At 44.5% G+C, this 17,192-nt stretch overlaps 2 long non-coding RNA genes across 5 annotated transcripts in view; one reads left to right on the forward strand and one right to left on the reverse strand.

Annotated features, from left to right (window-relative positions):
• The window catches only part of Gm27230, a 20,481-nt gene extending 9,189 nt beyond the window's left edge, over window positions 1-11,292 (forward strand). The window contains exons 1-7 of one of the 4 annotated variants that reach the window (XR_003948356.1): window positions 2,431-3,443; window positions 3,923-4,040; window positions 4,430-4,549; window positions 4,680-4,755; window positions 9,685-9,727; window positions 9,810-10,408; window positions 11,114-11,292. This is a non-coding gene — a long non-coding RNA (predicted gene 27230). Of the gene's footprint in view, window positions 1-2,430; window positions 4,041-4,429; window positions 4,550-4,679; window positions 4,756-9,684; window positions 9,728-9,809; window positions 10,409-11,113 lie in introns of those variants that run through there. The other 3 variants (XR_003948355.1, XR_001779232.1, XR_003948354.1) reach the window with 3 other exon arrangements.
• On the reverse strand, window positions 9,041-10,264 carry BC065403 (cDNA sequence BC065403). The gene is made up of 2 exons (NR_152222.1): window positions 10,067-10,264; window positions 9,041-9,885 (listed from the first exon to the last, which is right to left on the reverse strand). It is a non-coding gene; the product is annotated as a cDNA sequence BC065403 (long non-coding RNA).
• Window positions 11,293-17,192: the final 5,900 nt, after the last annotated feature.

Consider the following 17,192-nt stretch of genomic DNA (forward strand, 5'->3'; position numbering starts at 1 on the left):
CGCCCCCATTCCTAAGTATGTGGTACAAGTGTCTTCCTTGGGTGTCAAGACTGTTTGCCCATCCAGGATTCGCTTCCGGCAGCCAGGTATGGCTGAAGAGGAGGCACAATTGGCATCTCTGGTCCAGAGACCACAGTGTGCTGTGTAGTGTGAGCCTTTTCTGTACCTATCCTGAGTAAATTACTTCCCCAGGAAAAGAGCAGGTGGGAAGAGAAGGGGGCGGGGGAGAGACCTCTACAACCCACTGATAATTTCCTTCTTACACTGTCTTGGTGTGAGAAAGGTTTTTCCCTCCTGAAGCTTCTCTCTCTACCACATTCTTCCTTAGCAAAGAGCAACATGCTTCTTGGTGTAGCTCTGGAGTAAGCATGAACACATGTGCATATGTATGTGTGCATACGTATATGTGTGCACATGTGTGAGAGAGAACAGAATGAGAGAGTCTTCTTTGTTACACGAGAGCTTTGTGTTGTTTCCTTCAGACTGAATTATTAACATGCTCAAAGGGAAGTAAGAATTCTAAAATTCTGTTGTGATTAAAAAAAAAGTTCCATTTGGGGACTGACATCTTTCTGCAAGACAGCATTCTGAGTATCAAACGTTCTATGTATCAACTCCTCTTTCTGCTCATGTTTGTAACTAACCACAGTCCTCCCGACACACGGGAGAGCTTATGCAAATGAGCCCAGAAGGAAGTCTGTACTCACAAAGGGAATGAAGTAAACACATTAACTTTTTTTTCTCAATACCACCTGTGTTGTAATGAAAGGAAAAGGCAAAATGAGGTGCAGCACAAAATAACCAGGAGAAACCAGCCCTGCTCTGAAGCAGTTATGCTCTGAAATGCTCGTCAAGTGCCTCAAAAACAGAGATTCAAATTTAGATTTGAATTTTTTTTATGGGTTAATTTGAGGAAAACTGGCATCTTCAGACAGTGAGTCGTCCACCCACTCGCACATATGCTGGCTGCACATACGGAGTCAGGTGCTCGTAATGGCCTCTAAAGGTTTTAGTTCTTGGGGTTAGAATCGACAGCAGGGACAGAGAGGGATGGTCTTGCTGCTGACCCCAGCATGCACATAGGGTGGCTCACAGCTGCCCTCAACCTCAACTCTTCTGGCCCCTGCACACATACACACACACACACACACACACACACACACACACACACACACATGTGCACATGCACACACCCACACATCTTACAAAGGAGCTAGTTCTTTCTTCACTTAGATCTTCTGTATGCTTCGTTATCTCACTGTTCCATATATTTAGCAGCTGATTCACTCATGGATGGTATTATTTTTGATGTCATATTTTCTCCTTAATTATTTCTGCTATAATTGATACACTTTTGGGTTTTATGAATTGATGTTGCATTTGGCAGATCTCTAAACATCTGGATTGATTTTTAGAATTCTGGCAGGTTGATGATCCTCCAGCTTGTCCATTCTGTATTGTAACCCAGGATATTTGAGCAGACTGCTTCTTTTTTGACTCCTTGAGTCCCCTTTCATGTGGTGGGAATTGGTATTTCTAGAAAGTTTGGTGGAACTTGTCTAATTCTGGAGCTAGAGGCGTGGTTTTGTTTTGTTTTGTTTAAATGGAAGAGTGAATCATGTTTTCAATTTCATTGAATCCATTTTTATTGTATATTTGCTCTTGTATCAATTTTGGTCCTAAGCCGGGCATGGTGGTGCACGCCTTTAATCCCAGCACTTGAGAGGCAGAGGTAGGCAGATTTCTGAGTTTGATGCCAGCCTGGTCTAGAAAGTGAGTTCCAGGACAGCCAGGGCTATACAGAGAAACCCTGTCTCAAAAAACCAAACAAACAAACAAACAAAAATTTTGGCCCTACATACTTTCTAACATATTGCTTTTGCCTATATTTTACTACACTAGTGTGTTTATATTTCTATATAAAACCTCACATCTATAATTTTTCTGTATCTTATTTGCAATGTCTTGTACATGTGGCATACATACATGAAGTCACATGTCATAGCATGCATATGGGCTCTTCCACATGGGTCGGGACTCAGGTTTTAGGTTTGTTAAGCATCTTTATCTGCTGAGTCTCACAAGCCTTTGCAATGTCTTTTTTCTTTTCTTTTCTTTTCTTTTTTTTTTTTTTTTTTTTGCTAGAAATGTGTTTGGCGGCTTTTTAAAAAAAGATTTATTTATTTATTTATTTATTTATTATGTGAATACACTGTAGCTGTGCAGATGGTTGTGAGCCTTCATGTGGTTGTTGGAAATTGAATTTTTAGGACCTCTGTTCGCTCCAGTCAGCCCTGCTCCCTCCGGTTAACTCCACTCGTTCAGTCCCTGCTTGCTCCAGCTGCATATACATCTGCCTGCCTGAAGAGGGCATCAGATCCCCCTGTAGATGGTTGTGAGCCACCGTGTGGTTGCTGGGATTTGAACTCAGGACCTTTGGAAGAGCAGTCAGTGCTCTTACCCACTGAGCCATCTCACAAGCCCACCTGGCAGATCTTTTACAATTTAGGTTTTGCTTTCCCTGCATTTCTCTATTTGTGTGTGTGTGTCCACTGTCTGATATTTTATTATTTATTTTTTAAAAACTCTTATTTTTGAAAATCTCACACATGTATGCAAAGTACCTTGATCTTACTTACCCCCAACTCTCTCCCCAGAATATTTTATTTTTTTAATCTCTTTCCCAAGGCTAACCCTTCTGTTCACTTTCCTCAGAAGAGCACTTAAGCTACATATTTCCCTCTAACTCGTGATTTGATGAGCCTTAGAGGTTTTCTCCTGTGTGTGCCATTTCATTTTACAGAGGGTTTTGTTGGAGTTTGTTGCTGTTGTTGTTTCTAGACATGGAGACATGTGCCTCTTTCTTTTTCTATTATTGGTCTTGCATTTTATTGCTTATAGTCAGAGAATACATAGTTTGCTTCTTTGGGATTTATCATGGCTTCCTCTCTGTTCTGTTATGCAGTGATGTGTATAAAGAGAAAGAAGTACATTTTCTTTTAAAGATGATGGATGCATAATAGGTAAATTGAAGTCATGGTGGTGGCATGCACCTGTAATTCAGTACAAGCTGCAGAGGCAGGAGGATTACCACCATGCTCTACACAGTGAGTTCCTGGCCAGCCATGGCTATGTAGAGTCTGTCTTAAAAACCAGTCAACAGACAAAAGTGCTATGCCCATAGGTTCAAGTTCTTAATATTGTTATTTAAGTCTTCCTTATATTGGTTTTTTTCGTTTGTTTGTTTGTTTGTTTGTTTTTGTTTTGTTTTGTTTTGTCTGAACGAAAGTTGGCCTTTGGGACTTAAAATGTCATAATCCTAGAGTTTAGTGTCAGAGAAAACACTGGCTGATCAGTGGAGGAGGGACCGGAATTGTTTTCTGTTGACTTCTATCCTCTTAATTCAATTGGAGTCTGCGACACTGAGAGCTCCCTGAATGGAGGTGTGTATTCTATGGTTCTTGTTTTGGACAGAGGGGATATGAAGGAGATGGACTGAATGCCTCCATGGGGTGTTCAAGTGGATATAAAAAATATGTTTGACGTGTGTGTGTGTGTGTGCGCGCGCGCGCGTGTGTGTGTGTGTGTGTGTGTGTGTGTGTGTGTGCGCACGCACGTGTCTCAGCACATGTGTGGCAATCAGGGGATGGTTTGGGGGGCCTTCTCTCTGCCTTCCATTTCACTTTAGGAATGCAGCAGTGCAGATGTGTCTTATTTGGCTTTTTATGGAGGTGCTGGGTATCGAACTCTGGTCCTCAGACTTGCAGGACAAGCACTTTTATTTTTATTTGCCTTATCCATCTCACTGGCTCCACCAAGAAAGTGTCCAAAAGTTGCTTGGATATAAGACTTGTGGCTAACACAGTCTGGAGAGAGACGATACTGCTTAGGTATATGTGAGTGTATGTATGCATATGTGTAGGGAAGTATGCCTTTCTGGAGCTAAAACAGGAGGGCACCACAAAGCACTGCATGGAGGCATCAGCAGACAGCCGAGGAGAGGGAAGAGAACGCCTCTTGTCACCTCTGAAGCCTTGAAGGTAAGAAAGCTCGAGACTGTGGTGGCTGGGGTGGGTGTTAGCATCCGTCTACATCCTTTTAACAGTTCTTGCCTTTGTGTTAACTAATCTCAAATCCACCAGAAAGGCAGATGTAATGTGCAATCTGTATCAGCGGGGTGGCTGTGCCTGAAGCTAATTTTGTTTTTTTAATACCCAGGCATACTCCTGGGACTCGTAGACATATTTTGAGAGTTTGACTTGGTCAAAGAAGACCGTGTAATTAAGGAGGAGGAGGGCCCAGGGCCATTGTCTTCTGGCTATTAAACTTTAAAATGGCTTAGTGGGAGTTGGTGTTTCTTTAAATGTTACTTCCATATTGTATGTATTTAGGGAAAAAAAAGTAAATATCCATATAATTTTTTTCACAGTTGTGTGTAGGTGCATTAACCTGCATTGGCTATTCAACAACACACCATTCACATGGTATAACAATAAAAAAAAAAGTGCTAACACTCCACAGCCAGGAAGAAGGAAAACATCTGAAGATGGTAGGTATTCACCCGCTAGCTCTCTGTCTTATCAGGCTGCATTTGCTTAACAGGGAAGTATCCAAACATTTAAGTATGCAAATGTGTAAAGCCAAATGAGACATCATTTCATTCTGTTATTGTCTTACAGTGAAAGGGAGCAAATGAGCAAGCCGATGGACCGGCTTTGTGCCAATTATCTTCACTACGTTGTCTTTTATGCGAAGGTATTGCTAAAAGCAAACCCCCACATTCTAGCGGCAGCAGTAACATGAATATTTTAGGGGCTGTGCGATTTCTTTTGTGGGTTATGGCTGGAAATAAAAATTTTAGGTTGCAAGTGCTTTGGCAAATATGTAATAAACTGCCAAGGCTAAAACTCCATGTCGCTTTGGTCCCAACGCCGTGATCGAGGGTTAGGATGTGGCTGAGGTGTTTGCCCGGCATGCACAGAGCTCTGGGTTCCATTCCCAGCACCACACAAACTGAGCTTGGGGGTGCTAATCTGTCATCTCAGCCCTTGGGGGTGGAAGTAGAAGGACCAGGAGTTCAAGGTCGAATGGCTACATAGCAAGTTTGAGGTCAACCTGGGATATGTGAAAAGCCAGGAAAGAAAGAGAAAGGAAGGAGGAGGAAGGAGGGAAGCGGGGGGGAAAAGAAGAGGGAAGGAAGGAGAGAGAGGAGGGGAGAGGGAGTGGGAGAGGGAGCGAGAGAGAGAAAGAGAGAGAGAGAGAGAGATCTTGGATATCTGAGGCCTTCCACAGTGTGACACCCCCTGTCTATCTTTCTGTGTTAACCTTTTTCCTCACTGCATCTAACTCAGGCTACAGCCCCAGTGCCACAAGCACCACCACACTGGAGGTTTATGGGTATTTTAGAGTAAGGAACACCTAGGTCAGCAACCATGTGGGCCTAGGACAGCAGGGGTAGAACTCTGACCTCAAGGGGGCAAGGCTGAGTAGGCCAAAGGTCCTGGGCCTGGCAGCCCTGTTTCCACTCCCATCTCTCACAGACTCCACAGACACTGCTGTATCTTGCAGACAAACAAACCCCTTCCTTCAGCAAGCCCCACTGCTCCGTAAGGAAGCCACCTGGGAGCATCCCCTCAGATTCAGAGAGCTGCTGTTCTTGAGGCGACCCCATGACCTAGCTAGCCCATTTAAAAGTGCTTCCCCCGTTCCAGAAGAGGGTGAAGTCTCAGGGTCCCGAGTTTGAAGCTCTTCAAGAATTAATGACCTTCATTTTCTTCTTTTAGCCAAAGCACAATGCTACTTTAAACCATGAGCAAAACGCTGACCGGGCCGAGGGGTTCTGGAAGTCAGGGCCTCAGCACAGTGCTTTAAGGGCTTATCCTTGCAAGTTCCACAGGGACCAGAAATCCCTTTCTGTAGATGAAGTTGACCCTGTGTTGCCCTAAGCCCCCAGACACTTCACTGGCCACTCCATTCCTTTGGGACGATTAAAGGTTTGGTGCCATTTCTGCTGAATTATCTGGAGCTCCACCTTCCTGCTTTAGCTTTGAATTCACACCAGAGAGTGCCGTGCCATTAAGTCTCCATTTCTTGAGGGCTCTCAGAACCAGAACAGGCTAACCCTAACCACATGCGTGTCTGTAGGGAGTGAAGGAAGCCCTGGGAGAATAAAGCCCTGGATGAATATGTTCTGCTGACACACATGCCCATGACAAGGACTCCAATGCTTCAGCCCCATGGGAAATAGCAAAGCCCCTCCCTAGCCCAGTGAGGCTCCAAGGGATGGCAAAGCCTTCTGGTCTATGTGCAGATTTGGATAGTGTGTGCACAAAATGTCCACCCAGATGTTGAAAACCTGGCTTTTACCATAATTACTGAAACATGTCTCCTTGATCCAGCTGTATACCACAAACCCTGCTTCCTTGTTGGGCTGTGATCAATAGCCCCACCTTCTTGTCAAGTATAGATAACAAACACACTGAGCTAAGATAAGAGTGCGGCAGCTTCTCTATCAGAAAGATTACTGAGCCCACACGATCCCAGCTTCTCTGAATCTGTATGTCTTGCCATTTCTTCCTTCCCTGGATGCCCCATCTTGGTCAGTCCCTCGAACCATGCTAGATGTGACACCTATCTTTGCCTGGGACCTTTCTGCTGTTCTAAGTTTAGGTAAAATAAATCAATCACACACAGGGCTTGCTATGTGCAAGCATGAGGACCGACGTTAGATCCTCAGGACCTGTGAGAAACGCCGGGTAGGCGGCACACACCTGAAATCTCAGCTCTGAAGAGACAGACACAGGAAGATCCCTGCATCTTGCTGAACAGTTTAGCCAATCAGCAAGTTCCGGGGTCAGTGAGCCCTTCTTGGAAAAACAATAAAGTGGAGGGGTGGTGAGATGGCTTAGCACCTGCTGCTAAGGCAGATGAGCAGAATTTGATTCTGGGGACCCACATGGTGGAAGGAGAGAAGAGACTACTGAAAATTGTCTTCTGGCCTCCACATGCACAGCTCAGTATTAAAAAATGAAGACAGAGGAAAACAAGAAAGATGCTGAGCACTGACTTCGGGCCTCCATACACCATACATACATGCGTGTGTGCTCATGTGCGTGCACACACACACAGAGACAGACACACACATAGACACATACAGAGAGACACACATAGACACTCAGACACGTGCACGCACACACATGCACAGAGACACAGACATGCATACTTGAACACACACACACAGACACACACATAGTCTTACTCACACACACACACATACACACACAAGCACGCATGCACGCGTGCCTTACACTTATACTTACACTGCTGGCACACAGACTTGCCCCTAAAAGACAATGATCACTTTGAAAGGTACAGAACCACAGCCTGAAGAGATGAGGGAACATCCCTCTGCGGTGAGGGACAGAGAGTTGAGCCACAGTCTATGCAGTGACACTACAGCTCTTACTCTGGGATACCTGACCCCTCCGTCCTCCCTGTCACATACACTGCGTTGAACTAAATTACATGATGTGAAGCTGAAACTTCCTGTCTGCCTCCCAGACTTAGAAAACATGAAAAGCTCATGACTTTTCCTTCTTTCTTAGACTTGGTTCATTCCAGTGAAGATTCTCTACCCTCTCCCACCCCGCCCTCCCTCCTGCCATTCCTCTCTTGCACACACACACACACTCTTAATGAAGCTCCTTTGAAAATAATTATTTTATGTGTGATATTTCCCCTGCATGTATGTCTGTGTGCTACATGCATGCCTGGTACCCACTGAGGTTAGAAGACAGTGCTGGATATCCTGGAGATAGAGTTAAGGATGGTGAGCCACCGTTTGAGCACTCTGGGTAGAGCCTTGGGACGTCTTAACGGCTGCACCATCCCACCCGCCCTGTCCTTTCCAGGCTTTAAAGGGAAGCCTCTCTCCATCACGCTTGGGCCCCTCTATATTGTATTGTTTCTGTCCAATGCTCTCCCCCCAACCTCCCAGTCTGAGCTTGTCTTCTAGGTCCTTTCTCTTAATGATGCATCTTCGAAGGGGACTATGTGTCTGCTGCTTTCCTGGACCGACTGCTCCTGTTTTATTTTTACTTTTTAAATTATATTTAACACAGACATGAACACATATAAACATGAAAGCGTGTATAGTCTCACATCACAAAAACATACATGAAGATTGTGGGAGGCAGCCAGAAAGTTAGGAAATCATTTGTTATGGTAACAACAACAAAAAAAAAAACCCACATATGTCTAGCCATTGATTAGACTTTACATTTTTAAATATATTTAATATAATTAAATATAATATAATTAAATAAATATAGTCTAGAGTTATATAATATAAAGTAAAACTGTAAGTACTTTTGTCTAATTCCTATTTTATTTCCTGCTACTCAAAAACAAAAATTAAATGCAAGACAAAACTTGGTCTGATTCTGTTTCTTGTCCCCTTCTGCCTTCCATCTCACGAGAGGAAGCCTGGCTGCCCTGTGAGCAGCTCTCTCTCATGGGCTTGCTCAGAGCAGACCCAGAATGCTTCATCTTCCTCACACATACTTCTCTGGCTTTCACAAAGCCTTTCTGGAAGCCACTTCTGCCCAGAATGTCTGCCTCGGAGCCTCATGTCTCGTCTGTTCTATCCAGAGAAGGCAGGTTAAGCAGCCCTTTCCAGAAAGGCTTCCTTTGTCCGGACCACCTGATCTCTCTCGGGCATTCGGGTAGCTTTGCTAAATGTGGACACTGTAGTGCTGTGCACGTTAGCTTTTAAAAGCAAATGTTTGATCCCTGGTATACTTTGATCACTTGGGTACACTCGGACAGATAGCAGTGTCCTGCTTAGTTTCCTTTCCCTGAACCTTAGAACCGGGAGGGTAGAGCATCGGGCTGGATCGGAGCGCCACCTACTGGTACAGGTGTTAAAGACTGTCAGCTACATTGTGGCGTCCTCAGTGGTCTCAGGCACACACATTTACATACACTCAGTCACGAAGCAACTCCCAGTTGAATTAAGTACTGCAGAATGTGCTACAGCTAATTCAGACTTCATTCCAGTTTTAATAAGATCTATTTTTTTTCCAAAAGAAACACAATAGTGGGGGGGAAAAAAAGAAAGAAAATACTCGGTACTCAGGATATGAATGAAATGGCATCTCCAGAGGGCCGATGGGAATCCTGGACTTGCTTACTGGCTGTTTTGCAAAACAGGTTTTTAAAAAGTTACTTTTCAAAAATCATACACGAAATGAGGAACCAAAACAGTCGGGTATTAGGATCCGTTTAGAAAGCCCTAAGAAGTGGCTTTATAAAGAAGACTAGCTGGTTGGTCTGTTTATTCCAGGACAGTCATCCTTCTGTAAGATCTCCCCGCAGAACTAGCCACGTTTATGCCACAAACACCCGAGTAGGTGTGAATGCTCGGTGCAGATAGCAGAGTAATACTAGCAATCCTTAATCCCTAAAAGGATGTCATTTTTCAGTTTATTAAATATTTTCTCAACCCTTATCAATCTTAACTTTTCCAATCTTAGAAAACAATTTGTTTTGTGAGTAGATATAAATAAAACATACAGAAGTTGCTCTCTAAATCGAGAGAAAACTTTTCTTTGCGCACACTGGGGCCCGATGTGGATAACAGGATCATTAGCGACCAAACAGATGATGCCTCTTTCTCTCTAACAGAGACTCGCTCAGCGGCAGAGAGCCCTTCAATTCCAGCAGAGAGGTGAGCTCAGAACTTGTCACTGGTTTCTGCTTGTACTTAATCTTCCTGTTTATTCTTGCTTCATTAAAGTCAATCTCCACAGGGCAGACTGTCATCCGAGCTCGGCCCATCCTGCTGTCTGCGCTCTCCAGAGAGCGTGCTTGATCCTGATAAACAGACTGCGAGCCAGGCATGTGACTGAACGTGACTGAACTTCTTAAGGGAAATAGAAGACATAAAGGCGCCCCTCCCACACCCTCACAGCAGAATTTGTCAGGCAGGGCCATCCTCTCAATGGGGATGATGCTTTTCCAAAAGCCTGCCTTTCAGACTGTCTGAAGTGAGATAGAGGGTACTTACTGTTATCGTTGTGTGGCACGAGGCCCTTCAGGTTGCCTTAGCTGATGTCATTCATCTGCCAGGCCCCTCTCTTGGGATTCAGTATCATCTAGAAGCTGTCTCCTGAATGATGTGCTACCCCGCTAGGAACTGCAGACAAAGATACTGTCTGTGTTAGTTACTTCCTCATAGCTCTGACCACACGTCAGACTATCCCAGCATCCTCAAGATTTCAACATGAGAAAGCAAGAAAGGTCTTGAAGTCTGGACCCTTCCAGTAACTACTAGAAGTCCTATTGGAGGATTTACTACCCCACCCAAAGGGCTACTCTGGGCTTCCGGCCACCGTTCAGTTTCTCAGTGGTAAGAGCATTAGTGAAGTGGATTGACAGCTCAGCAGAGAAAAAGCTGCCCCAGCCGCTGTGGGGTTGGGGTGGGGTTGCAGCCTCTGCAGAGCCTCCCACGCTCAAAAGCTCAGCTCTCTACTCCATCTCTGGGCAGTGGCTTTTCCCTTGTACCTCTTACTTTGATCCTGTTTCTTGGCTTTTCTTAGGATGTATTATTTAGCACTTTATTCTTTTCCATCTTAAAATTGAATTGTTAAGTTAGGGGCTAGAACCAAGAGTTTGTGGAAATGGTTATGCAGTTCCTTCTATTAGGGGACTAGGGGAGTGTACTGAGTGAAGTTTCTCTTCTGGGTGCTGCTGGGAGACGAAGACTTCTGAGAGGTGAGGTATCAGGCCTTTCTTTGAGCATTGACAAAGAGGACATGTTGAGGTCCCCAAAGGAAGAACCCTCAAGGGAGCGGCCAGAGAGAGTTCAGGTGGGGGAAGTCGCAGGTCAGTTGAGGGACTTGGTTGATTTTTATGGCAACAGTGGCATCTGAACTCAGTCATGAAGGGTTTGGTTGCTCTGTGACATGGATACTTTGATTTTATCATTGTCAAGAGCTGAGAATACCACTTTTCATAAACATATATAGCACAAAATGTTAGGAGTGTCATTAGAGTCATTTCAGAAGTTGTTGAAGCTAAAATTTCTTTATTGGTTTCTTTTATGAAATTCAAGCCGGTAGTCAATAACAACTGGATTCAAGATCAAGCATTCCAACACAATTCAATCCAACAATATGCTAATTTGATGCTCACATAGTAAAGAATGATGAAACGAGAGAGCTGGCGAGATGGCTCAGCCGGTTAGAGCACTGACTGCTCTTCCAAAGGTCCTGAGTTCAAATCCCACCAACCACATGGTGGCTCACAACCACCTGTAAAGAGATCTGACGCCCTCTTCTGGTGTGTCTGAAGACAGCTACAGTGTACTTATGTATAATAACAAATAAATCTTTGGACTGGAGCGAGCGGAGCCAACCAGACTGAGCAGAGGTCCTAAATTCAATTCCCAACAACCACATGAAGGCTCACAACCATCTGTACAGCTACAGTGCACTCACATACATAAAATAAATAAATCTTAAAAAAAGAATGATTGGACAAAAATATTAAATGTCTTTGTTTTATATAATCTGTATATGTCTCTATATATGTCTTCTATATGTCTCTATGAGAATTGAAGACCTTGTATGTACAGAAAAAATACAAAATCCAACATACAGTAGCTCTGGCCTGAGCTGGGGTGATTCAGGCAGTGACCATGGGTGCTGTGTGGTGTCACAGTTCACCTGGTACATACAGACTGGCATGGTATGTTCAGATCGGAGGCTATAATGAAGTCACATGAAGCAACAAAGACAAGTACTTATACAGACACACTGATGCGTTGCATGCTTAGTTGGGAGTTAATTGTTTATGATTCATGTAGAAACCTTTCATTGTTGTCCAGACCGTCTCAGCCCCACATTCGCTTACCCCCATGTGGGACCACCACCCAGTTTAAGACGATGGACTTGTGGGTCCCAGTATCACGCTAGCTCTTATTTTTACGTCTCAAACCTTAGGACCAATCTACCTTTATACACTTGGAAAAATAATAGTCAAGTGCTTTAGCAGAAGTATAATTTCCCATTGTTTAATATGGCACAATATGTCAAGATCTGTCCACTTCAACTTTCCTCGTCTCCCAAATGTTCTTTATTCATGTTACCTGGCCATGACAGTGAAAAGAGAGATGAGACCCAAATAGCAAGCTTTTGAATGTATAGTGAAGGTTTTCCTAGCCAATCCAAGTAAATGTTTGGGGGACAGTGAACCTGAGGCTTGCTGAGCTGGGAGCCTTGTCTCCAGCTTGCATGCCCTGGCTCCCTCTAGTGTCCTTGGCTCAACCTTTTTTCCACAGAATTGAAGTATTCAAAATCTATACACTATTGAATGGAGGATTCACAGCCCACTTCAGCTGCGGCTTCCTTTTAACACCCCAAGTGACTCTTATGCATTGCTTTATCCACAGCAACTGTTCAAGCTTCTGTTATCTTCAATTGATGTCTCTTATTCCATTTGACTGTTTCTATTTTCTGCCTCCCCCTACCCCCCTCCGTCTCCCATCACAACTATAGCTTCAAAATAAGAACACACAATACAAGGCTTGCAGTATGTATCTAGCACTTTGAGTTTAGGATCCAAAAGACTAGAGTTAGCAGAAGTTGTGATGTGGTGACCACCATTCACAAGGTAGGAAGCCCACAGCAGTGCAGAGTTGCTGCTGTGTTAAGCCTGTGCGAGTAGCCAGTGAAATTTAAAGACACCGCATTAGAGGAGGCACAGACATCTGTAGACTGGCCCAGGTCTCACCAACCTTTCGTTGGTGGGGTGAGGCATGAAAAAGAGGACATGAGCAACAACCACCAAAGACAAAAAGCCACACGGAAGATGAAAATAAAGCCTGGGCCCCTCTGGTGAGAGGGGTGACATCAACTCAGAGGACCTGGCTGGTCTCATGGAGCTGGTGACATGAAAGCTTGACCTTGCAAGATGTGGAGGATTATGTGGGAGCAGGGAGGAAGTGTGGTGCCCTGAAGTATTTTCAGGGAAGGGTTTTGAAGGGAGGAGTTCTAGAAGTTGTGGCTAAGACAGGTTAGGGTTGAAGTGCAGGAGGCCTTGGATGCCAGCCAGGAAGTCCCCATTCTCCTAAGCAGAAGCCTAGGCCAGCTTTAGGAAGATGTGTGGAGCATGCTCAGTATCTGGACTGCTACATCACTTGCCTACTATGTGCAAGGCCTTGAGTTAGATCATCAGGTCCAAGTGGAGACTCTGTTAATGGAGTGAGGAGTGATGCTACATGTCTGTAATCTTACTACTTGGGAGGTGGAAGGCAGGAAGATCAGGAACTCAAGGCTAGTGTTGGCTAGAAAGCAAGTTCAAGGCCAGCCTGAGCTATATTCGATCCTATCTCCAATCAAGAAAAAAGAAAAAAAAAAAGGGAAAAGAAATACCCATTATTTTGTGCTAGAGTTTAAGGCAGATGTGCATTTATTTAGCTTTCTGTTTACCTGCAAAGAGAGCCATAACAAGTGGACCTGTGTGTGATCTAGGTGTGTTCTAAGGTTATCTCTGATTATAGTTAAGATGTTTTAAATAGGAATTAACTTGCATCATAGGAAGGCTTTAAATATTTTTTTGTGCCTTATAGGTGCCCACTTAATGTTTCTTCAGAAAAAAAAAAACCCAAATGATGTAAACAGAGCTGTAGTGCAGAACGAGGAGCTTGTCAATGGTTGTTTAGCTATATTATTTAGGCAGGCCAGAGGGGATCTAAGGGGAAGATTGAGGATGTAAGGGTCAAGGCCCGAGCCAGTTTCGTGGAAACAAGTGTGGAGCCAAGTTCACTGCCTTCTGGTTGTTACATTCTGCCTCAGTGAACTGGAAATTATGTAGGAACAAAAAGGTGCATCTATTTTTTAAAGTTACTATACTTTTATTAATATGTGTGTTATGTGCACTTGTGTGCAGGTGCCCATGAAAGTCAAAAGAGGGCACCAGGTACACTAACACCAGAGCTTCAAACAGTTGTGAGCTGCCTGGTCATGGGCTCTGAGAATGTAACTCAGGTCCTCCGCAAGAACTCTATGCTCTCTTAACTGCTGAGCCATCTCTCCAGCCCCGTGCACCTGCTGCCCAATAGCAGCTTGTAATATGAGCTAGTTGACTGCAATGGATGAGTCTGAGAAATACCTGTTGCCTGAGTTTTCTAGTAAGTTGTTGAGGCAGAGTTATTTGAGGAATACCTGGATATTCAAGCCCTTGGACTAAAAGCGGCCAGAGAGACTAAAACCAAGTTGGGGCTCCGGCGATCGTGAACTGAGGTAGAGGGGCCATAAAAGTCAGTGTCCTCAGTGTCTACAGTGCAACCTGGGCCAAGTAGGACTCTCACCGCTATTGTCATATCTGTGTCCCCAGACCTCTTCTCCTCATTGTGTTTAGCTTCTCCTCGGCATCTGGTATCATTTACCATTCTATCCACGGACCACACCGCTCTCAAAGCCTCCAGGGCACAGCTGTACTGCTTTTCTTTCTGTTTCTTCAATGATTGTGTTCGTTTTAACCATTCCAGTTTCGTCTCCCATCTATAGATCAATGGTCTTTCAGCTCAACTTCACTGAAGAACATTGACATTAGAATTACTGGGCCTGGAATATGGCTTAGTTGGCTTAGTTGGCAGAGTGCTTGCCTAGCATCCATGAAGCCCTGGGGTCCATCCCCAGACTGACACAAACCAAGTGTGGTGGCCTAGCAGCAGGAGGTACAGGCAGGAGCACCAGAAGCTCGAGTGTATTCTCTGTTATGTAGCAAGTCTAAGACCAGCCTGGGTCACACGAGACCGTGTTGTTGGTGGAGGTTAGGATTATTGAGAGTTAAAGTCCTAACATTCAATCTAAACCCAAATGCATTAATTCATAACCTCCGAAGACAGATGCAGAGCCAGTCTTCAGTGTTGATTCCAATGTGCACTCAGTGTTGCAAGCCCCAACACTGCAGGTGCAGGTCTTCTTCTTCCTCTTCTTCCTCTTCTTCCTCTTCTTCCTCTTCTTCCTCTTCTCCCTCTTCTCCCTCTTCTTCCTCTTCTTCCTCTTCTTCCTCTTCTTCCTCTTCTTCCTCTTCTTCCTCTTCTTCCTCTTCCTCTTCCTCTTCCTCTTCCTCTTCCTCTTCTTCTTCTTCTTCTTCTTCTCCTCCTCCTCCTCCTCCTCCTCCTCCTCCTCCTCCTTCTCCTCTGTCTCCTCCTTCTTCTTCTCTCCTCTTCCTCCTCCTCTTCCTTCTCCTCCTCCTCCTCCTTCTTCTTCCCCTTCCTCCTCCTCTTCTTCCCCTTCTTCTTCCTCCTCTTCCCCTTCTCTCTTCCTCTTCCTCTTTGTCTCCCTCCTTCTTGCTCTTCTTGCTCTTTTTTCTTCCTCCTCTTCTTTTCTTCTTCTTCCTCTTCTTTTCTTCCTCCTCTTCTTCTAAGGTATATCTTGCCTGCACATGTATCTGTGGACCACATATATGCAGTTTCCATGAAAGACAGAAGAGGGCATGTGTGTGATCTCAGGGCTGGGGAATCCTGAGGCCTGCTAGCCAGCCAACCTAGTCTATTTGGGGAACTCCACACATGTGTATACACACACACACACACACACACACACACACACACACACACACACACCACACTCACACACAAACACAAATAAACAGCCACACCAAAATCTCAGCAATATTGTATTCTAGTATTAAGTAAGAAAACATGCACACCTATTAAAAACAAAGAAACTGATTGGTCTGGAATTGCAATTGGGTTTCTCAAGAAAGAAGCTGAGCATACAGATATGTCCATTATGGAGCATCTACGGATGGGAAGAAGGCAAGTTAGGCAAGGGGGAAGCTAGGCTCAGTGCAGCCTCAGAGAAGGCCTAACAGCATCTCTTTGGAAGCACCGAAGTTGGGCAGCCCTAGGGAGTGAGCCCTCAGGAACAAGGGTAGTATCTGGAGGCAGCTGCCAGCACTTTCAGCACAAGGGAATGTAAGTCCTACCTAAAGCACACAGCGTTTCTATACTGACAGCCCATATTGGCTGTTGACACAGTCCCGTGACTTGGATAAATTCTGCGCAGTCTCTATTGAAATGGCTTTATATTCTTACTGGGACTCTCCTTCCAAGACACCTTCAATCTGCTCTGCTAATACGTGCTATAGTCCCACACAGACAAGAGTATTTCCAGTGGAATTGCCAGCCTTATTCCATCTCAGCGAGTCCTGGGATGCCAATCTGGTTAGAACAATGAGATCCAGCTCTTACTAATGGGGAAACTCATCTGAGCCTGGGTCCCGTGAGTTTTCTTGAAAATAAACAAAATTAACTCCTAGGTCTGGCTGGTGTCAGAGGGCCAATTATCCAAAGATGCACAAGGGAACACAGATTTTTTTGCTATGCCAGTGTAGTTGTGGGCTCTACTTCTCAGCTTGGCCAGTGGAGATGATATTCCACTGTGAGTCCTTGCTGTGGCAAGTTTAATCTCTGAAATAATACCTGATTGTGCCTCGTTGTGTTCAGCATTCTGCAAAGCATGAACATGAAAAAGCAAGTTGTTTTGTGTTTTTATTAAATTCTGCTTCCTTCTGACCCAGCATGGGGTGAACCACAGGTTCTTCAAAATGCTCTTCTTGCCAGAATACCTCATCTCCTTGTCAGGGTGAGGAGTTGGTACTAAATGCTCCCTTGTTCCAGGCTCCTCTCTCTGCGCCTCCCTAAGTGTTTGGAGCTGAGGATAGAGGGTAATTTTTTTCCCTACAGCTACTGTTGTTGCTGTCAGTGTTGTGTTGTTTGGATGGCACTATGGTCACCTTGGAGCTGAATGAGCGTACACATCCTAAACCTGAGCTCTGTGTCTTCCTTTCCAACTCTAAGTTAACAACAACCATGCTACCTAGTCCTGGAATGCTAAAGGGTAAAATTAGATAACAAATATGGGGGGGGGGGCTACTAGCACATGGTAAAACCAGTAAATACCAAGCCTTTATCTGCTATGATTGAGCTTAGAGATATAGGATGACATCAAGAGACACTTGTACCATTTCTGGGGCTGAGGTGGAGTGTCAATCCTTGGCTAGTCTGAAAGCATCTTGAATTGATGCTAAGATAATAAAATAATAAGAAAAGATGTTATGTGAGTTGAAACTAGTGAGAAGTCCCTCTTTGCTGTGAGATGTGTCCATTGGAGCTGAAG

The sequence above is a fragment of the Mus musculus genome, chromosome 9, assembly GCF_000001635.26.
Source record: "Mus musculus strain C57BL/6J chromosome 9, GRCm38.p6 C57BL/6J".
NCBI classification, from domain to species: Eukaryota; Metazoa; Chordata; class Mammalia; order Rodentia; family Muridae; genus Mus; species Mus musculus.